The following is a 23,375-nucleotide window of genomic DNA, read 5'->3' as shown; positions in this document are numbered from 1 at the left end:
GCCTTATGCATAGAATAATCCTATAAAAAAAATCATAACAGCTCAGGTAAAATGTGGATATGGGACCGTCAAAGATGGGGACGCCGGCATCTCAATGAGAAATAAGGGCAGTCCAAAAAATGCATCTTTATTTAAAAAATAAATACATGTGAATGCCTTTTTAAACAAGTTTTGGTAGAGTGCAAGTCAAGCCAAGGTTTTTGATAGTCAGGGACTAGATTTATCCAGCTCACCATCTGTCAAAATTATATTATAGATGACACATATGCATAGATACAAGACCACTGATTTTCATATATATTAAAACCTGAAACTACTGCAGGATATGAAAACCTACAAACTGTTAAGCCAAAAGGCTTACATCTAGAACTTTTTTTTTTCCCCCACATTGTTTTAATTCTATTTTCTTCCTGACCTGCATTCAGGAGAAATGAACATATAATCAATGGAAATCATAAAAATTAAATCTCATTTAGAAAATATAAAAATAGAGACTTTCAGAAAAAATGAAAATCGGAGAAAGGATATACCCTTCCTTTATTTTTGGAGCTGCTCTTGTGGGTGAATAGATCCAGTACATATTCTAAAATATAAGACAGCGGTTTTAAGATGAAGGGAGAATAATTTTTAATGTTGAATAGAAAAAGGTGATATTTGTGAAAACAGAAAACTAGCAATAATGAGAAGACATGTGACTAGGTGAGTGAACTTGAACCAGGACACCGCTGTCCATCTTTCACCCTTGAGAATAGGCTTTGTGATAAGAGTTACTTGTGTGTTGTTTTTGTTAACCTCTCACATGAGAAACAAAGGGGGAAAACAGCAATTTTAACTCTGCGATTTAGTACCACACTTTTCAAATGGAATCAGATAGAGGAAGAGAGCATCCTTCACCTCATATTTACTTTGGACAATTCATGTTTATAGAGTTTTCTCACATATTGATAAAAATAATATGTTTACCAAGTAGGAAGCATTGGCTTTAGTTCATTTGCTGATGCAATGAAATAAATGATTGGTTTGTAAGAAGAGCTCTGAAAGCTGACTTTCCTCCAGGGTTGATATTGTGAAATCATCCCTTGCCATGATACAGTTTTTTAAAAAATCCTCCTATTTAACTATATAATTAATTCTCTCTTTTTATCAATAATAACAAACTTTCCATATTATCCAAATCGGTGCCAAGACTCATTTTTAATTAAATAAATATTTCCAGGTAAAAACCTTGATAATTTGTTGTGTTTAAAAAAAAGACAGCAGAAGTAGATTGAATGGCAGTGGATTTCACTTCAAGAACAGCTGTTTTAAAAGCAGATCATTTCTATTATAATTTAAAATTCATGGTAGGAAAAGAAAACTGGATATCTTTCTCAGACTCTTCCCAAATGTGTTTGCTTACTTTTTCACTGTAGTTTAATTTCTATAAATCTCACCTTATGATCCGTGAGCTATCAAAACCCATCTAACTTCTTAATGGATAACTTACAAATAAAACTTATCCTTTTTTTTTGTAGTTTTCAAATTCAAATTAGACAAACACATTGTCTTTCCATGAAATGTTTTAATGCCATTGATTTTAAACATTTGGCTTTTGTGTGTAGTTTTGTAGCCAATGAGAAAACTAGAGAAATCATGCTATTATAAGCTTTGCTTTTTTTTAATTATGAAAACACATTTTTTTAAATGCACACAATTTCCATAATATTCAAAACAAGAGGAAAATCTTTTCATTTTCCTAAGAGGAAAAGAAGGAAAGAAAAAAAAAAAAAGAGAGAGAGAGAGACTCCTGAAATAAATTCTAAATGCAACAGAACTAGTTTTGGATAATTTGATTTGCATGTGCCATATGTCAAATCATACACTCCTCTTCCTCCAAACACATACCTCAAATACGACCAAAAGCTTGCAAATCCTGATATTCTGGCTCTGTCTATGCCACATATCACACCAGCCTGCCTAGACTGAGTGCCATAGAACAAGTTTCATTGGATAGCATGAAATATCACTGTCAAAATTGATGAAATTAGTATCTTTGGAGGTATAATGTGCTGGCATAGGTCACTGGGCATGTTTCCCAGTAGCTCACACAGCACCAAACAAAATTTTGAGTTTCTTCCTCTCGACTAACATTAAATTGATGTATTTTAAATTATTGGGGGAAAAAAAAAGTTTCAAGCCAGCGACATAACCAGTTGAATCCCAAACAGAAAACAGGTAACCAAATTTAGCAGTACAATGGGATTGAGATTGCTTCTTCACTGAGCTAATTCTCCCAGAATCCACCGTTCATCTCATCACTCCTTATAAAATACAGAATCCTTAATTGGTCTCTGCTTCTCCAACATGTTTTTAATGAAAACGCAGCACATAACTCTTAGTTTGTTGGCTGCCAGAGCCCAATTTACAAAAGTGGGAGTGCGAGATAAGAAAAGTACATCTGCAGAGCAGGCTGCGCAATGAATCACACGATGCCAGAGTTGAGTAGAATATAATTGAGTCCAACATCTCTGAGCACTTTCACCATAATTAATGATAATCTGTAACAGAGGAATCTGAGATTCCAGTTCAGAGAACTGTTTAATTAGGCCAAGTAATGAAAGCAGAAGCAGTACAAGAATATGGCCTGTCTCATGATTAATGATTCATGCTACTGAACACAAAAGTGCCGCACCGTTAACTCTAACGGATGCTGCCTCTCTCTGGCATTTACAAAATAGTGAAATGCATGCATTTTTGTATTTTAAAGATGTAACTGGCAGTATCCTTTCCTGAGCTATTTACATGATAAATATGGTTCCGAAGGTAACTGTCGTCTTCACAGGTTCTTTGCTCTGGGGTAGTTTAAGATAAATATGGTATCTGCCTTTACATCAGTATTAAGCTAAGTGCTGTTCCAACACAGGATAATTAACACTTTCATTTTCTGAGTTAGTAAAACATTATTTTCAATATTTTTGGGGGGGTTTAAAAATATACGTCTCATTGACCAAAACATGCTTCTTAAGATTTTTATACACCTCACTCATGAATCATGCAATAAAGAGAAAAAATAGGTTAAAGATCATATCTAAGGTGCAGAAAAAAATATAACATGTTCGATGGGTATTATTTGAGGGAGCCAGAGTATGAAATAGTCTCTCAATGGACAATAGTTTGACATTGGGATTGCCCTGCAGGTATGGGGAATAAGACAAAAGAAAGAATGTTTTATCTGAAGCCTTAATTTACAAGCCAGCAAATTATATGGGCTTTATGTCACTACTTACTATTTTTTAGTAAAATAAGAAATAGTACTTATCAAAGGCATTGCAGAATTGCCCTGTACATATGCAAGAGCTGTGATAAGATAGCTTCCATAACACAACAACATGTGTACTCTGTCCTCAACAAAATTAGGTCTCTTTATGTGTCTGCTGCAGAAGCTTCTGTGATTCAACACCCACTGAAAATCAGACTAATTCAGAAGACACCTTATCTGTGATATGGATTCAGAGAAAAGATTTCTGGATTCTCTTTACTGTTTACCCTGCCTTCTAATACAACGGGCATAGTCAATGCAACTCATGCTTGACATCCAAATATCTTCTCTTGGTCCAAAGAATATGTGATCTAAATATAATTCCAGTGTTCTCAGTAAGTTTGGATCCAGGTAAACGAGAAGGAATGTAAAATTTCATTAATTGTCTTCCAGTAGGCTAAAATAAAATTCCCTGTGTTTATACATTTTTCATTCAATGTAAAGAATGGTTGATCTTCCAGGAATATTTTGTACAAAATTAATAACAGATCCACTGTAAATGGAACAATTTTGTAAGAGGTATTAAAGAACCACACTTTATTTCAAAACATTGGACATATATAATATTAAAATGTTTGCCTAAATCACTGTACAGTACACACAGTTAAAAAAAAAAAAGTCAAGGGCTGCCTGGGTGGCTCAGTGGATTAAGCCTCTACTTTCGGTTCATGATTTCAGGGTCCTGGGATCAAGCCCCATATCAGGCTCTCTGCTCAGCAGGGAGCCTGCTTCCCTCTCTCTGCCTGCCTCTCTGCCTACTTATGATCTCTCTCTCTGTCAAACAAATAAATAAAATCTTAAAAAAAAAAAGTCAAAATTCTCTTAGTTCCTTCTGCAAATATCTGAGTGGATTTTATTTATACATGGAAGGATTGATTTTGTACTATAATCATAGATGACATGCATCATATACAAGAAATAACAATTTTCTTTTGAACCAAATAATGTATTTAGTAAAATGCTTTAAAAAGGACTAGCACATATTCTTTAGCCAGTTTGATAAATGTTGTATATTTAAATCATTTGCAAATCACTTTATTATTGGCTGCATAGATTGTAGAAGATTAAAAGGAGAAGAAATAGGTTTCATGATGTGTGAGGTTCTCAAAGGAAGAAACCACCTTACCAATTGTTCTACAACCCATAAAAATAGGTAACATTTTTAAAACAATTTCTATTTGCCATGAACTGGGTTTCACAATTTAATACATTATCTTATGTATTCTTTACAACAGACAACCTAATGAAATAGTTACTATAATTATCCAAATGTTACACATGAGAAGATGAAAAGTTAAAAGATGATTCAGCTAAGATGAGCTCAACAGCATATAATAGGAAAAAAAAAAAAAAAGAAAACATATCAGTGCCTTAACAAAATTATTTCTCGGATAAAAAAAGCCCCAAGCGGCCACGGTGATTCCAAAGTGTCATCAGGAAGTCAGAATTCTCTTTTTCCCTTGCCTTACTCAGCAAATTACCATATGGTCAAAGATACCAGAGTTCCAGCCATTATTACGCTGATATTTCAACCAGCAGAAAAAGTGAAGGAAAAAGAGATTCACTTCATCTTACTAAGGAGCCTTCAAGTAAGTACCACACAACATCTCTCCTTAAATTATACAAGCCAGAACCTATCCATATGGACTTATATAACTATAATGTAGGCTGGATGACATAGACTTTAATCTGAGTAGCAATGTGTTGATCTCAAAATCAGGTTCGCATCATTAGGAAAGGCTAGAAAAATAGACGTGATAATCAGCTGGCATTCTTTGGCACAGAGAGATTTAGTGACTTACTTCTTGTCCCACAGCTATTAAATGGTACAGCCCAAATTTGAATACAAGTGTGTCTGAATTAAATGCTTTTTTCTTAACCAGTATCACATATACCTATTGACATGCACATAGCAGCTTCTCGTTGAATTTTTTACTTTTAACTAAATGATAAATTACAGAAAATTATATTATCATTTTATTTTTGTTTATATTAGAAACCTGAGTTTTTTAAAAAACAAAATATTATCTGTTTGGCCAGCTGAAGTACCATTTAGAGGTAACATATATAACTATGAGAAAGATAGGAGGAAGATTTGAGGTATGGCCAGTTATTTGACATTAACTAAGAGCAATATATTTGCATTTTTAAATCCAAAATCTACATGAAGATTTTTTTAAATAAATGGACTAACAAACATTCTGCAAGTTTTGAGACGAATGTTTTTAATTATATATGTACGATACATAGACAATGACCACTTAATAACAACACATATTTGGTGATAGTAATTTTAATATGTAATTAGGTAGGAAATATATCACAATTTCAGAGGTGTTAAATATGAAAAAAAAAAAAGCATGTTAGAATAGAAGAAATACTACCAGTGTACTCAAGTAAAGAACCCCATAGAGGGATTAAAATGTATCCAACTGATAGATTAAGATAGATCTGTATTCAGAGAAAACAAGTGAATTGTGTAACAGATTTGAGGACACAAATTAGAATTCAGACAAAAATGCTAGAAAACATGACAGATTAAGAGCATGAAAAGTACAATGAAAAAAGCCACCATATATGTCTTCAGACATAAAAAGAGACAATGGGAAATTGGGAGGAAGACACATTGAAAAAAATAGTGGCTGAGAATTTTCCAATATAGAAACAAACAAGCAAACAAATAAGCAAACAAACAAGCAAATAAGATGAATTCTCAGGTTCTGAAAGCTCACTGAGCTCTGAGATGCACAAGTTAAATATAACCCACAAGCAAACAAACAAACCAAAAAAACCCGTAGATTTTTGCAATAGATTTTCTAATTTTAAGGACAAAGAAAAACAGGAAGAAAAGATAAACTACCTAAAAGCAAATAATAATTTGGATCATGATGAATGTCCTCTTGCAGCAACAACCATCAAGGGTCAGTGAAAGAGTACCATTAAGATGACCAGTGAGAACAGCTCTCAACTTTGATCTCTATACCTAAACTGTCAACTGACAATGTCATGCAAATGAATACTGAGAGATTTTATCAGTGACATATAATTGATACAAAATTAAAATACTAAGATACACTTCAGACAGAAGGAAATTAAAACTAAGAGAAAAAAACAAAATCCAAAAAACAATAAAAGAGAAAGAAGTCAACAAATGAATCGGTTAATGTAAAAAGTATGTCATGGCTAACAACAAACTAGTTCTGGTTTCTGTCTCAGGTAGAAAAAGCCAGAGAATATAGTTCTCACTCAATGAAAAGAAAGAGGCAGTTAATCTTTAAAAATCACAACTTTCGTTGAACCTACTAGAAAGCTGAGGTCTCAAGGCAACGACATTGTCTGAAATCTCTCAAAAGGGAGATACCTTCACAGAGAGGTGGGACAAGAACAGTGACTACCTACCAGAGCAAGAATCAGATGAGGCTTTGTTTTAAATAGGAAGAAGAATTCACCTAAAATTTCTAATGAACGGATAAAGGATGAATGCAGGAGAGCATGAGGTTAGAAGTTACAGAATCCCTGGGAGCTGCAGACACAAGCAGAGTTCACATTTATGGGTGGGCTCTTCTCTAATGACCTTCCAGGATGCACAGGAGAAAGATTACGGCAGGGGAGGAAGCTGGAAAAACTACCTTAAGAATTTCACGTGTGGGCACCTGGGTGGCTAAGTCCTTAACTATGGGCCTTCAGCTCAGGTCATGGTCCCAGAGTCCTGGGATTGAACCCAGAACCCCACATCAGGCTCCAGGCTCAGCAGTGAGTATGCTTCTCTCTCTCCCTCTGCCTTCTGCTCCCCCTTCTTATGCTCGGGCTCTCTCACTCTGTCAAATAAATATATAAAATCTTAAAAAAAAAAAAAAGAGAGAGAGAAAAGGATTTCAGGTTTGTAGGAGAGGAAAGGCTGATCCTGCAGGGAAAAGCACTATGTCCCTCTCAGTCCTCTTTCCTCTAAAGAACAAAGACATTATGCTGCTGAGGATCTAGCAGCAAAGCTGGTCAGCACCACCACAGAGTGGAAGACCTGCAGTGGCTTCGGAAAGGTAAAATTTTAAAAATCCATTTTTCTTGAAAAAGCAGAATGAAACTGTCCTGAGTAGAAGCTATCAAGGGTCTTCTGTCACTGTGCCACTGTGGCATGGGTCTGCCTAAAACAGGTACTGAATCAGGCCAACAGAGATCTCCTGCCCCTTGCATGCAGGGGGTTCCATAGAGCTCACTGGGTTACAAGCGAAATCTGTCTTCTCATAGAGGGGCAAGACCCTGGAGACAGACCCTCTCTGAGATGCAATTATGCGGAGCAGGTCCCAGAGTTCCCACTGAGGGGAGAGATACTGAGAAAAATACCCCAGAAAACAGTCCATACTTTAAGCACATGGCTATAGGAGAGAAGGATGAATGAGGATTTGTGGCTGGTCTAAGAATTAAATTGACAAAAGACAGATTCTCAGGAGAAAACAACCTATTTTAATTATGTACATATGGGAGCTCCACGAAAGCATGAGACTCAAAAGGCACCCACACTCTTTCAGATGTCTATACCGTTCTGAACCAAGGAAGAGATAGGGGGTTGGGCCTTCTGTGGTTGTGGTACTAAATTTACTGGAAAGTGAAACAAGGAAATGTTTGGTAAACCAGAGTTGTCTGTTATGCACATAATTTTTTAGGTAAAACTTATCTCTGGAAGTAGTTCTCTTCCTGGTACAGATCCCCTTAATAATGTAAATTTCTTCATATTGCTGATTTCTCCAAGTGAGGAAATGTATATTGCATTACAAAAAATTTTAAAGGAAGCTTTTTAGACATAAGGACTACAATGCCATACAGAAACATGGATCCACACAAAGACACAATTTCCTGGGATTAGGAGAATTAAGGTATTTTACCTTATTTGCTTATTTATCTAAAAGAAAAGAGGTGGTCTATTGTAAATATACTAAGAATGTATTACACTTTATAAAGAATTGTAAAAAATACTCAAGTACATTAAAACTGGTCTAAAAAGAAAGAAAATAACTAAACAGAAAAAGAAAAACCCTAGGAAGTTGATAGATTTTCAAATCCAACCATTAGAGTAAATTAGATGCAAATTATCTAAACAAAGAGATTACAAGAAATAGATTGTTAGATTTTTAGATAAAGAGTAGAGGAAGATATAAAAATATGCTATGTTCAAGAAGTATATTTTAGGGGCTTCTGGGTGGCTCAGTGGGTTAAGCCTCTGCCTTTGGCTCAGGTCATTATCTCAGGGTCCTGGGATGGAGCCCCACATCTGCCTCTCTGCACAGCTGGGAGCCTGCACCCCCCCCCCACCTACTTGTGATCTCTCTCTCTCTCTCTCTGTCGAATAAATAAATAAAACCTTTGAAAAAAAAAGAAATATATTTTAAATACAGAAATACAGACAGGTTAAAAATAAAAGGACAATAAAAGAATAATTATATAAACATTTATTTAAAAAAAACCTTGTAGTGACTAAGAATAGATGATGTGTACTCCAAAATAGATGACTTATCTGGGATAAAAGGGATATTCTATGAAGACCAAAGAGGTGAAATCACAAAGGAGGCATAGCAATCCTAAGAGTGAATGCATTGCTTGACAAAACATCAAAACACAAAAGCAAAAATTGATAGAAATGAAGGGCAAATTCTAGAGAGAATTCCAAAATTATGATTGGAGATATCAGTACTTTTCTCTCAATAATAAATAGTAAAGGTACGTAGAAAATCAGAAAAGACATAAAGACCCCCCCCAAAAAAAACCCAATATAAATCAAATTGGCCTAATTGATTATAGAGAAATAGCTGGATACATGTTCTTTTAAGGAGCATGTAAAATATTCATCAAATTGCTTAATTGCATATTAAGCAATAAAATAAACTTCAAAGAAATCATATTGATATGAAATCATATATGGAAATCATAGAGAATCTATTTTTTAATGAAAGAGAAGTTAAAGTATTGGGTTGCCTGGGTGGTTTAGTGAGTTAAGCGTCTGACTCTTGATTTTAGCTCAGGTCATGATCGAGTCTCACCTTGGGCCCTGTGCTGGTTGTGGAACCTGCTTAAGATTCTCTCCCTCTGCTCCTTCCCCCTTCTCTTCTTCTCCCTCTCAAAAAAAGTTGGGGGGGGGGAAAGTATAAAAAAAAAAAAAAAGTTGAAAAAAATGGGGCGCCTGGTGGCTCAGTGGGTTAAAGCCTCTGCCTTCAGCTCAGGTCATGATCCTGGGTCCTGGGATCAACCCCTGCATCAGGCTCTCTGCTCAGCAGGAAGCCTGCTTCCCTTCCTCTCTCTTTGCCTGCCTCTCTGCCTACCTTGTGACCTCTGTTTGTCAAATAAATAAATAATTTTTTTTTTTTTATAAAGAAGTTTTTAAAAAAGGGGGGGAGCTTGGGCACTTGGGTGGCTCAGTTGGTTAAGCGACTGCCTTCAGCTCAGGTCATGATCCTGGAGTCCGAGGATCGAGTCCCACATCAGGATCCCTGCTCAGCGCGGTATCTGCTTCTCCCCTGACCCTCTCTCCTCTTATGTTCTCCCTCTCTCTCATTCTGTCAAATAAATAAATAAATAAATAAATAAATCTTTAAAAAAAAGGGGGGATGGAGCTTCAGTAGAAATCACTAAGAGAAAGATATTGGGAAAACCCTGAATTATTTGGAAATTAAGCAACAACATGTTTATTTAGTAAAAAAAAAAAAGTGAGTCAGAGAGCAAGTCATCGGGGAAAGTAGAAACATTTTTAATTGAATGAAATTAAAATGCATTAAAAAATGCATTTCAAAATTTAAGGGAGGCAGCTAAGGCAGTGCTTTGAAGGAAAATCAATTAAATATTACAACTATGATACATATAAATATTGTAAAATATAATTATTATATAATCACTAATTATATAATTAGTATAAATAAAAATGAAAATCATATTATGAATTATGGAAGATTTCAAATTATATTTCTAACATTCTACCTTAAGAAATTAAAAACAAATATTAAATACAAAGCAAACAAAAGAAAGGAAATAATTAAGATAGGATTATATATCAATACATTTAAAAAAAATTCAACAAAGAATATACAATCAAAAGCTGATTCTTTGAAACATTCAATAAAATTGATACATTTCTAGTTAACATTGACTAAGCACAGAGACTGACAGAGAACAAGTGACAGAGAAAATGTGTCAAAATTACCTGTACTGGCAATTTAATTGAGACATCCTTACAGATCTGACAATAAAAGGATAATAAGGGAATATTATGAGCAACTTTAAGCTTATAAATTCAAGAATTTTAAGGAAATGGATAAAAGTCTCAATCAAAACTTAACTTTAGAAGAAATACATAACCTGAACTGTTCTGTTATTTGTAGATCTGAATTTGTAGGGGAAAGGCTTCTAACAAAGAAAACAACAGGACAACATTAATGTCCACCAAACATTTAAGGAAGAAATAATTCCAATCTCTCGAAAAATAGAAAACAAGTGAATATTTACTATTCATTTTATGAGGTCAGCATCATTTTGCCATCAAAACCAAGGAAAAGACAAGAAGAAATTGCAGACCAATATTTCTTAAGAACATACATACAAAGACCGTTGATAATATACTAGTAAATGGGGGTGCCTGGGTGGCTCAGTGGGTTAAGCCGCTGCCTTTGGCTCAGGTCATGATCTCAGGATCCTGGGATCGAGTCCCATATCAGGCTCTCTGCTCAGCAGGGAGCCTGCTTCCTCCTCTCTCTCTCTCTCTGCCTCTCTGCCTACTTGTGATCTCTCTCTGTCAAATAAATAAAAAAAAATCTTTAAAAAAAAATATACTAGTAAATGAATCCAATAATATATAAAAGGAAAAAATACTTCATGATAAGTGGGGTTCATCCTGAAAATCCAAGGCTGGTTCAATATCCATAAACCAATTAATTATAAGTCACAATATCCAAAGCATATAAGGGAAAATCCTTATCTATACAAAGTACATCTACAAAACAATTAGAGTTAACATTATTTTTGATGGTTCAAATACTGGTTTTTTTTTTTCCCCCAAAGAGATGGAATAAAGAGAGGATATCTTTTCTTACCACTCCTATTCAACATTATACTGGGGATTCTAAAAATGCAATAGACAAGAAAAACAAATGTAAATCATATCTATTGGAAAGCAAGAAATAAAACTATCTTAATTTTTAGATTGATAGGATTGTCTCTCTAGAAAATTTCAGAGAATCTACAAAAAATTTAATGTAATTAATAAGTGAGTTAAACAAGGTCATAAGATACAATGACAATGTATAAAAGTCAATTGCATTACAATATATGAACAGCAAGAAGTGGAAAATTCAAGGAAAATTAGAAAAAGTACCATTTAAAATAATACCAAAACTGTGAAACACTTAGAAATAGATCTAAAATCCATGTGCAAGATCTGTATGCTAAAACATTGATTTTAATAATTAAAGAACATGAAATGAAGGAAGAAACATTATGGTTATAAATGAAAAGTCTCAATATTGTTAGGGCCTTGATTCTGAAATTGATAGCAATATGTTACCCTCTATTAGACTAAAAGCTTTCTGAGGGCAAGAGTAATGTCTAATTGAATTCTGTCACTTTGTACACAGTAAACTTTTTTTTCCCCTAAGAGTTTATTTATTTATTTGAAAGACAGAGAGAGAGTGGGAGAGAGTCCCCATGGGGGTGGGGGAGTGCTAAGGGAGAGAGACAAGGAGACTCCCACTGAGAAGGAAGCCCTGTGGGGGCTCCAGGACCCAGGATCATGACCTGAGCTGAAGGCCTACTGCTAACCAACTGAGCCCCAAGGTCTTCAGTAAACTTCTTAAATTAATTTAAGAATGCAGGAGCATACTCAGTAATAAAAAGACATTTACAGTATTGCATCACTGATGTAATGGATCTCATAATTATGTACCTCTGTTTTTTAATAGAAATTTTTTTGACACGATGAAATTATAAATATGAGGGCAGATACAACATGTAGGTTTAGTAATTTTTCTTATATTTATGATTAAATGTAATTATTGAATCCGTGGAAAAGCAGCATAATGAGCAAGATATAGATATCTTTTTTTTAAGAAATTGTAAATGACTATAGAATTCACTTACTGTTTCTAAGATTTTAGATTTTTTTTTCCTGGCAATGTCACATAATTAACATCAGTAGCAAATTTCATGTGAAGCTTGTATGAATTTTTCTCTATTTCAAAATATCTTTCCTATGTTTATGTTTTAAAAGTGGAGAGGGAAAATAAGTACTATATAGATGGATATTAATAAAGGCTATGGAGTTACAAGGATCAGGGTAAGAAGAGAGTGAGATGATGCAGGTATATTTAAGATGGGTATTCTGGGAAGACTTCTTTGAGGTATCACATTTGTGAATAGATTTGATGTACAAGAGGCCATTCGTGAAAAAACTAACAGGAAATCGGTGGGAGAAGAAGGCAGGCGCCAACCCAGAAGGAACTTGCCGACCATGGTATGACGAGAAGCCAGTTCAGGTTTTGAGCAAGAGCACGTTACACTGTGAGCTCTTCAAAATAAATGCAACAGTTCCATTTATCTCCACTACTGACATTCTTGCCCAGGCCATCATGGAATCTTGCCTAAATTCTTTAAAATAGCCTCCTAACTAACTTCTTTACTTGTACCCTTGTTCCTTTAAGGTTGAGTCACAACACAAAAACAGGTGATCCTCACAAAAAGTGAGAGAATATCACTGTTTTTGCTTAAAGCCATCCAATGACTTCTTATGTCTCTCCGAGTAAAACTACAAGTCTTTCAATGGCCCACAAAGTTCCCCATAAATGATCCCTGTCTAGCCTTCACCTTATCTCCTATCAGGTATGCTGCCTTTCTGTCCCGGGACTCAGATAGGTACCTTGCCCTGGTCCTCTGTGAATGCTTTTCTCTCCGCCTATGGTGATTTTTCCCTAGAAATGAATGGTTCATACTCACAAGTCCTCCATGTCTGCTTAGTTGTCAGTGGCCTCCGAATCCTTCCCTGATAATGCCCTATAAATAACATCCCACCCCTGAGCAGCCTTCTTTCATCCCTTTACAAAGCTTCACTTATTTTTCTTCATAATATAATCAAACAAATTATTCCTTTCTTCTAAATACATTGGCTTAAGAAATGCTTATTAAATTATTGAGTATTTGTGAATTCCTATGTTTTTTCATAGGAATTCAGAAGAAAAGATTAAGAATATTGCCCTGCTCCTAGTACAGAGCCTTACATAGGGAATGACCTGAATTTAGCACTATGTCTTGCTTAAGAGAAAAAAAAAAAAAAAGATGTTAAAAAAAACTTCTAAACCAAGAAAGAAAATCAAAATGAAGTTTTGAAGTTTTATTCCCCCTCACCCCCACCCCTGGTAATAATTTGTCTTTTTTTTTTTTTTTAAGAAACTTACTTCAAAATTACATTTGAAGAAAAACAAACTGCAGTTAAATCTTCTAAGAACAGGTTTCAAGTATCAAATGAGGCAGTGTGGTATGGAAGAGTGCCATTTGAATTCTTATTTTATTCTGGGAGAATTAACATGTGCAAAGACTTTAATGAATAGATTAAAGGAAAATCACTGGTGTCTTTTTACCTCATCAACAAATACAAATGGTATAACAAAAAGTTTCCTTTTCTTCCTCGCATATCTGCCTGAGAGTTTTCTAAAGCAAAGGTCATGTTCAATATACTCATTTATTTTTCCAACTTGAGGAAGAATTTTTTTAATGGTCTTGACAATATAGGTAGTCATATATTTCTTCCACTTGTGTGTGATATCTGTTGAGTTCTACTGTATGTGTATAAAATGTTTCATGACTCATTTCCCACACATTGATTCCCTGTTGGTAGTGACCAGCATCAGTATCTCATCCATTGATTAGTGCCATTTGTATGGATAAATGTATATTTTTTTCTCATTAAAATTTCATAGTTTTCTTTCTCTAGAACTTGCATATGATTATTATTTTGAATATTTAGATTTTATTTTCACTGTGAAAGAAAAATTTTCATTATATTTCTATATGGTTATTACTTTTATTAAGAAACTCCTGATTTTTTAATATTTATTTTCTTACCTATCATCTTATTGAACTCTTTTAATCAGTGTAATAATTGTTCAGATGATTTACTTTGCTACAATAAGAATTATATTATCTGTAAATAATAATAATCCTTTCCCTTATTATAGCTCTTTTAATTTTCTTTGATACATTTGTTAGATATTAAACAACAAATATGGGAATATCAAGACGAATTTTAATAAGAATTGCACTTATGTTTTATCATTATAGGAAATGTCTGATGTAAGCAAATAATAATAATAAGCTCTTTGCCAAGTGCTAGAAAACCCATGGTTAAAAAAAATCTAGTATCTAGAGCTCAAATTTGACTAGTCATAGCTTTATAGAATAGTAGCATTTTTGTATAATTAGAAAAACATTTCAAATATTTCTGATAACCTTCTTAGCATACGTTGAGAAGTTAATATTTTTCTCCCTTTTGAACTATTGATGTGAAAAATCATATACACAGATATCAGAATGTCGGATTATTTTTGCTTTTTTAGAAAATAGCACATTTGGTGATTTTATCAGTTTTTGACACTCTGATGATATTTTTCTAATATCATATTTATGATATTTTGAGTCAGACTGCAGGGGTTCATAGTTTAAGCCTTGAAAATCTGAATTCATATCCCATTGCCCTCTTAGTTTAGCTTGTAACCTTAGGCAACTGGTCCAAACCAGCTCAGTCTTTGCACTTTTTGTGTAATGTGGAGATAATAAAATAACCTACTCTTTCAGATGGTTGAGAGTGTTAAATGGTATAATATATGTAAAGTCCTTAGCATAAAAACTAGAATGCTCAATAAACATATAGTTATAAATGTACTTGTCAGTTATTCCCCCCCCTTTTTTTTCCTAAACAAGTTTTTTATATCAAGGCCATGAAAGCATCTTAAAATTAATTAATTAACTCCTTTCCACTGGGCTATGTAATATGTATGATCTAACTGACATATAGCTTATTTATTCTTTAAAATTCAGTCACAAATCACTCATGAAAACATTTAAAGTTGGTATAATTTCTGAGTAATCATTTGCAAATTCCAGTATTTTTCAATTTCTTCTAAGGCAATTTATGTACTCATTCTCTCAGATTAATTTTGATAATTTATATTTTCTCAACTTCATTAATTCCTTACAGCTTGCTATATTTATTACCATGTAGTTATAAGTTAATTGTTTAAAATCATTTTCATATATAGTAATAATCTTTTTTACATGCCTAAATTACTTGCTTATAAATATTTTTGCTATTTGTTTTTTTCTTACTGATTTTTATCCACGTACTATTTATCTACATGTTGGGCACATTATGTTTATAATTATTATTTTTTTTCTTTTATCTGATTTGATAGTTTAATTTTTTTCCATGATTGATTTCTCCTTCCTACTTTCTAGAGTTTTTTGCTTAACTCTGTGGATTGGATGTTTAATTGATTATTTTCAAGTTGTGCTTTTTAAAAATAAAAGTATTTTTGCTCATGAATCTGCTATGAGGTACACTTTTGGGAGAATGGTCATAACTTTTTGTAGAAAACATGCTCATTATAGTTATTTTTCAAATACCTCTTAGTTGCAATTTTGACTTCTTTCTGTTCAAAGTTTCAAGTGGAATTGGTCATTTTAATTAAGTGGCTAGATTTTTCTTTGCTGCTTCAAGTTCAGTTCATAATTTCCAAACTTTTGAGGAATGATAAAATAACATGTGTAATTTAATTCCTGTATAAGATTACATGTGAAAAGTAAAAGCATTAATATGCCCATTGTAAAATAGATCAGTACTATATAAAAAGTGAAAGTCCTTCATCTCCTCATAACCATGAGGAATCTTTCCTTGTAGATCGGATTTTCTGCAATTGGATGTTAATAGAGACTTAAGCACATAGGATGTTTCTTAGGGATCCACCCTTGTGGAAGGGAAGGTAGGGGGCTGGACTGAGAAAAGAAACTGCCATGCAAACTTTAAACACCGCAGGCAATTCCATGTAGAACTCTGGAGCATATTTGACCCATCCCAATATGTTCTGTGTGGTGTCAAAAGGGCTATCCTGATACCATCTCCTCCACCAGCTGCGGGATATGAGTCACCCTAAGAAGTCTGAGCCCTTTGGACATGCTGTTCTCTGCAGATAAGGTAGACCCCGAAACACCTGACAGCTAGACACTGTCTGTGGGAAGAGGCTACACGGAGGTCTAACTCCGTGCACACAACACATTTTTCTTTTTTTTTTTTTTAAAGATTTATTTATTTATTTATTTGACAGAGAGATCACAAGTAGGCAGAGAGGCAGGCAGAGAGAGAGAGGAAGGGAAGCAGGCTCCCTGCTGAGCAGAGAGCCCAATGTGGGACTCGATCCCAGGACCCTGAGATCATGACCTGAGCCGAAGGCAGTGGCTTAACCCACTGAGCCACCCAGGCACACCCACATTTTTCTTTTAATACAAGCCTGGAATATTTTGTCAAAACGTTTTATATGCATTTTTATTTGCATCTTATTTCTCATCTAAATGATCTTTGGATTTTATATATAGTATTATACATAGTATTTATATATATATATATATTTAGCACACTATATATCACTATGTATATATACATATAAATATATATGTACATATATATTTAGCACACATTTACTCTTCCAATCCTTTATACACTCATTCAAAGCTGTTTTTTAATAACAAGATTTTCTGATTTTCTAAATAATTTATGTATTAGTTGACTGTATTAAATTGTCAAAAAAATTGAAAAGACATAGAGTATATCTCCTGGGCTATTACTACATTAAATATTTCTATAATATTCACACATGAATAACAATGCCTTTCAAAATAAACTTTTCTTTGTTGTCTTCTGTCATTTAATATTGTGTAGTGCTTATTTCTGTTTAAATACTTCAAGTCTTGTCTTTAAATTTAAAAAATCTCAAGACATGTCTACAAATGATCAATTATTTTTGCTTGGACCATGATGATAACAGAAGTAGGGAAGAATTATGATCCGATTTACATTTTTACAATTATCACCCTGACTTTAATCTGGAGATTATTTTATGAGGAGAATGAATGGATGTAAGGAAAACAATTAAAATTGACTCTCAGTTTCATAAAAAGGATTTTAATGGATAAAGGTAACAAAAGAACAGAAATCATATGAAGGAGATGGTAAAATCAAGTTTAGTTATAAATCTAGTTTGGGTAGTTACAAACAATCATAATTGAGATACATAAATGGCTGTTGGGTCTAAAGCTCAGGTAGTTGTGCTGTGAATAAAGTAATAATAATCATTAGTAATTCAAGATGTACAGGATCTTCTAGAGATTGCATAGTATAAGAAAAAAGAGAGGGCGCCTGGGTGGCTCAGTGGGTTAAGCCGCTGCCTTCGGCTCAGGTCATGATCTCAGGGTCCGGGGATTGAGTCCCGCATCGCGCTCTCTGCTCAGCGGGGAGCCTGCTTCCTCCTCTCTCTCTCTCTCTCTCTCTCTGCCTGCCTCTCTGCCTACTTGTGATCTCTCTCTGTCAAATAAATAAATAAAATCTTAAAAAAAAAAAGAAAAAAGAAAAAAAGAGAGATCAAGATAGAGGCTTGAAACGTACCAACATATAAGAAGAATATAGAAGAGAGGGCAGTACCAGCAGAGAACAAGAAACAGTCGTCAGATGTTGGAGCACTGTGGGAACATTCTGGTACAAAAAGTGACCCTCTAAAGACTGCGTTGGCTGCTGCTCATAAATTTTGATAAGTTATGTTTTTAGTATCACTTAATCATTAATAGTCTAGATACTTCGTGATTTTCTCTATTATTTTTATTTTCTTAAAAGATTTTATTTATTTACTTGACAGAGAGAGAGAGAGAGCACAAGTAGGGGAGCAGCAGGCAGAGGGAAAGGGAGAAGCAGGCTCCTGCTGAGCAAGGACCCCCATGTGGGGCTCGATTCCAGGACCCTGGGATCAAGACCTGAACTGAAAATAGACACTTTGACACTATAATTTTTAAAAAGCACAAGTAACCCTTTGATTACTCAGTAAGCAGTGTGGTTTTTAAGTTCCAAATGTCTTGTGATTTCTAATTAAATACCATTGTGGTGGGTAAACATGCTCTGAATGACTTTGATCTTTTGAAATACGCTTAATATTGTTCTATGGCCTAGCATATGATCAGTACATAGGTACATATACATATGATCAGTACATACATATACAGTATGTACTGTATTCAAATGTGAGAAAAATGTAGTATTCTGCTGTTTTGGGCTACTTGATTGTATAAACATCCATAAGGTGTCTTAATTGATGGTGTTGTTCAGTTACAATTTTTTAAGCTACTTACTCAATTACTTAGAGATTAATGTTTAAGTCTCCAACTGTAATTGTTTTGATTTATGTATTTGAGAACTTTGCTATATGGGTTACTGATTTAACTATATCGTTATTATTATCAGTTTGTTATTATTGTTTTTAGGAACAACAGGTACCTATACCAAATGACAATGTAATTTGATTACATTAAAAGTTTGAAAGATAGGGTGCCTGGGTGGCTCAGTGGGTTAAACCACTGCCTTCTGCTCAGGTCATGATCTCAGGGTCCTGGGATCTAGTCCCACTTCGGGCTCTCTGCTCAGCAGGGAGCCTGCTTCCCTCTCCCTCTCTCTCTGCCTGCCTCTCTGCCTACTTGTGATCTCTGTCAAACAAATAAATAAAACCTTTAAAAAAAAAGTTTGAAAGATACTGGTGACCTGCCTAAAGGAAATTAATAAAACATTTGAAGTAACAAAAATCCTTTTTTCCCCAAGTTTTTATTTAAATTCCAGTTAGTGAACATACAGTGTAGTAGTAGTTGCAAGAGTAGAATTTAATGATTTATTACTTACATATAACAACTGGATCTCATCACAAGTGCCTTACTTTTTAAAAAAGAGGGAGAGAATTTACAATTAAGTATGGATAGTTTACTTTAAGTTCTCATTAGTACATTTTAAAGTTTTTGGAATTTAAGTTTTCTTTAACTTTTAACAATTTTCCACTTAGAGTTAGAAAATTAAACTAAGGTGGTTGGAATAGTCAGAATTTTAGGAATAAATACAAATAAAATACATTGAACATTAGAAGAAAGGGGACTTCAAAGTTCAGCTAATGAAACCCTGGAACTGTACATAGGCTTGTTGGCTTTTCCCATACAGAGCATAGGGTTTTCTTTCTAGAGTTTTCTAAGACAGTGACCATTCATCTATCTATGTCCAAGTTTCAAAAATTCTTATTTCTCCTTTTTTTATATTCATTTAATTTTGTGGATTTATCCATCAGCACCATCACCATCCCTTCTTTGGAAAGGTGATTTTTTTTTCTTTTATTTTAGCAAAGATTTTGGAGGAAATGGAGGCAAATATATGTCTTCAATTTGCCATCATTAACTGCCAGGCTGACAAATATGTTTTTGCATCAACTTTTTATTGTTCTTACTACTACTTATGCTGCTGTTTCTGTTTGCTGTTTCTACTTCTAGTTTCATTTGTGGAGCCTGATCTTCATGGTGTCTGGCACCTAGTGGGCCCAGAGCCCTAAACAGGAGTACAAAAACCAGGGCCTATGGGGTCAAGAAATAAGAGAGTTCTGCTATGGGAGTAGCAAAAAAGACTTTAATATAAACTGGCCATTATACATGAAGGATTTTTTTTTTTTTAACATGAACGATTCTTAGAGGTAAAAGCATACTATAAATACAGAATATGTAGAATGTACAGAGTTCTATATGGATCCAGAACAGCATGAATGAAAAGAGAGATTACATTTTATCCTTTATGTGACCAGATATTCTGGCTCTTTTATTTTTTTTTTAAATTTTTTTTAAAGATTTTATTTATTTATTTGACAGACAGAGATCACAAGTAGGCAGAGAAGCAGGCAGAGGGAGAGGAGGAAGCAGGCTCCCTGCTGAGCAGAGAGCCTGATGTGGGGTTCGATCCCAGGACCCTGGGATCATGACCTGAGCTGAAGGCAGAGGCTTTAACCCACTGAGCCACCCAGGTGCCCCTATTCTGGCTCTTTTAAACCACATTTCAGGTTTTTGATTGTTTGTTTGTTTGTTTGTTTTTAATTTATTAGACAGAGACCACAAGTAGGCAGAGTCAGGTGGGGGATGGGGGGAGCAGGCTCCCTGCGAGGCAGAAAGTCCAATGTGGGACTCGATCCCAGGACCCTGAGACCACGACCTGAGCCGAAGGCAGAGGCTTAACCCACTGAGCCACCCAGGAGTCCCCACATTTCAGTTTTTAAAACTGGCATGTTGCAGGCTTCGTAACACCCTTAGTTGTCTTGCACAATTTCTTCAGTGCAGTATGCTCTTAAGAGTTGAGTTAAAGGTGGTATGGCATACTGATTAAGATCATGGCGTCTATAGCTAGATTGTCTGGTTTCAAGACATAGTCTCACCATTTACTAGTTCTGTGATCTTGGTAAATATACTTAAAGAAGGTTCTTCTCAATTTCCACATTTGCAGTTGGGGTTAATAATAGTATCTAATTCATAGGGTTTAGGTAGTATTTAAATTACTTAATGCATATGAATCACTCAGAAATGCATCTAGCACTTAGTAAACACTGTGTTATAATGATTATTAGTTATTATTTTTATAACTGTTATTTGTATTTATAGTATTTATTGGTGGGTGTCAGAATCACAGAGTGGTTTGCACTTCAAGTACAATTCAAGCTGGGCTAAAATAATGGTTGCACAATTTTAATGAAAGGATATCATAACAAGCTCAATTATTCCACCATTTAAAATTTCTGACTGAAGTTTTATCTATGTGTGCTTATTTATCATCCCATGAAACAAAGTTTAAAGAGCTATGGGTCTTAAATATAATAACAATAATCATCTGTTAAATGAGCAGTTGTCTTATGAGATCATGAGTTGGGTGTTTGGATAGAAGTTAATAAAAGTAGTCACAAAGGATTCTGTCCACTTCTGTGCTGAAGAGGATCATATTTAAGGCTACATTTAATTTGCAAAATGTCAAAGAACACCAAAAGGAGAAGTGTATTGCATTAATTTGTCAAAGAATATAAACCTCATATTCATCAGTTATTAATCAAAATTATTTATTGATTTTGTTCTGTCAGCAAATCCAAATTTATAAGGACTATTGGTTATCAAAATTTAGATTATGTAAGTGGAGGTTTGGAATTTTTTTTCTATCCAAGGATGCTTTAACTTAGCATCTCTGTTTATAGGAATTATGGATTTCTACAGGGTTTGTATTAACTGAAGTCATTTTCACAAATGACAAAATTAAACTAGTCAATTTTACTATTCACATTAAAAAGTAACAATGTTATTACCAGATTTTTGTTTTAGTAACAAATTTGTCAGAAATATACAGTATCAATTATAATGAAGACTTACTGGAGATAGGGAAATGTTACAATAGTATTTATTGAAAAACATAGGAAAGAGTTCTAAATTTCAGAAAGTAGACATGGTTATAGAAATAAATCAAGCAACAGAATTGGTCTAAAGATTAAAAATGGGGATTGAATATGATGTTAGTTGTGACTTTGCCATATATGGACTTCATTATGTAGAGATATGTTCCCTCTATACCCATTTTGCAGAGAGTTTGTTTTTATCAAAAATGCGTGTTGAATTTTATCAAATATTTATTTATGCATCTATTAATATGTTCCTATGATTTTTATCCTTTTTCTTAGTGTGATATATCATATTGATTTGTGGGTATTGAAACCTCCTTGCATCGCTGGAATAAATCCCATTTGGTTGTGGTGTATGATCCTTTTAATGTGTTTTTGAATCTGGCTTCCTAACGTTTCATTGATGGTTTTGCATCAATGCTTACAAGGGATATTGGGCTGTCATTTCTTTCTGTTACGTGTTTGGTTTTCATATGAAGTATTTTTTTTTGAAGATTTTATTTATTTTAGAGAGAGAGAGAGATAGTGAGAGAGAACAGGAGCAGGGTTGCAGGAAGAAGGAGAAGCAGGCTCATGGCTCAGCAGGGAAGTAGAGATGGGGCTCCACCCCAGGACCCCTGGATCATGACCTGAGCCAAAAGCTGCCACTTATCTAAGTGACCCATCCAGATGCCCCTCATATAAACTATCTCTAAATGGTAAAATATAAAAAATCATGATCATGTGTCTTAATGTATTTAGCCATGCCTAATGTGGAATCTTCTTAAAATATACTATTGTCGAATTTTGCCCTTTTTTATCCACAATTTCTTGTTTTATTCAAAGCAAAACTAAGCACAATTTGATTGTACTTTACCATTTACAGTTATTTGTTTTGATTTTACTTATAAGTTATTCAACAAACGTAATATAACTACCAGTAAAATGAATTTTAAAAAGGGAGTTGGGGGAAATTGGAAGGGGAGGTGAACCATGAGAGACTATGGACTCTGAAAAACAATCTGAGGGGTTTTAGGTGGTGGGGGTGGTGGGAGGTTGGGGGAACAAGGTGGTGGGTATTAGAGAGGACACGGATTGCATGTACCACACTGGGTGTGGTACAAAAAAAATGAATATTTTTCTGCATGTGGCTGTCCAATTTTCCCAACACCATTTATTGAAGAGGCTGTCTTTTTTCCATTGGACATTCTTTCCTGCTTTGTCTAAGATTAGTTGACCATAGAGTTGAGGGTCTATTTCTGGGCTCTCTATTCTGTTCCATTGATCTATGTGTCTGTTTTTGTGCCAGTACCATGCTGTCTTGATGATGACAGCTTTGTAATAGAGCTTGAAGTCCGGAATTGTGATGCCAGCAACTTTGGCTTTCTTTTTCAATATCCCTTTGGCTACTCGAGGTCTTCTCTGGTTCCATATAAATTTTAGAATTCTTTGTTCCATTTCTTTGAAAAAGATGGATGGTACTTTGATAGGAATTGCATTAAATGTGTAGATTGCTTTAGGTAGCATAGACATTTTCACAATATTTATTCTTCCAATCCAGGAACATGGAACATTTTTCCATT

Source organism: Mustela putorius, unplaced genomic scaffold (assembly GCF_011764305.1).
Source record: "Mustela putorius furo isolate JIRA1106 unplaced genomic scaffold, ASM1176430v1.1 tig00003869_pilon_pilon_pilon, whole genome shotgun sequence".
In the NCBI taxonomy this organism is placed as follows: Eukaryota; Metazoa; Chordata; class Mammalia; order Carnivora; family Mustelidae; genus Mustela; species Mustela putorius.
The sequence above is the reverse complement of the archived record's forward strand: the minus strand, read 5'-3'. Positions refer to the sequence as shown.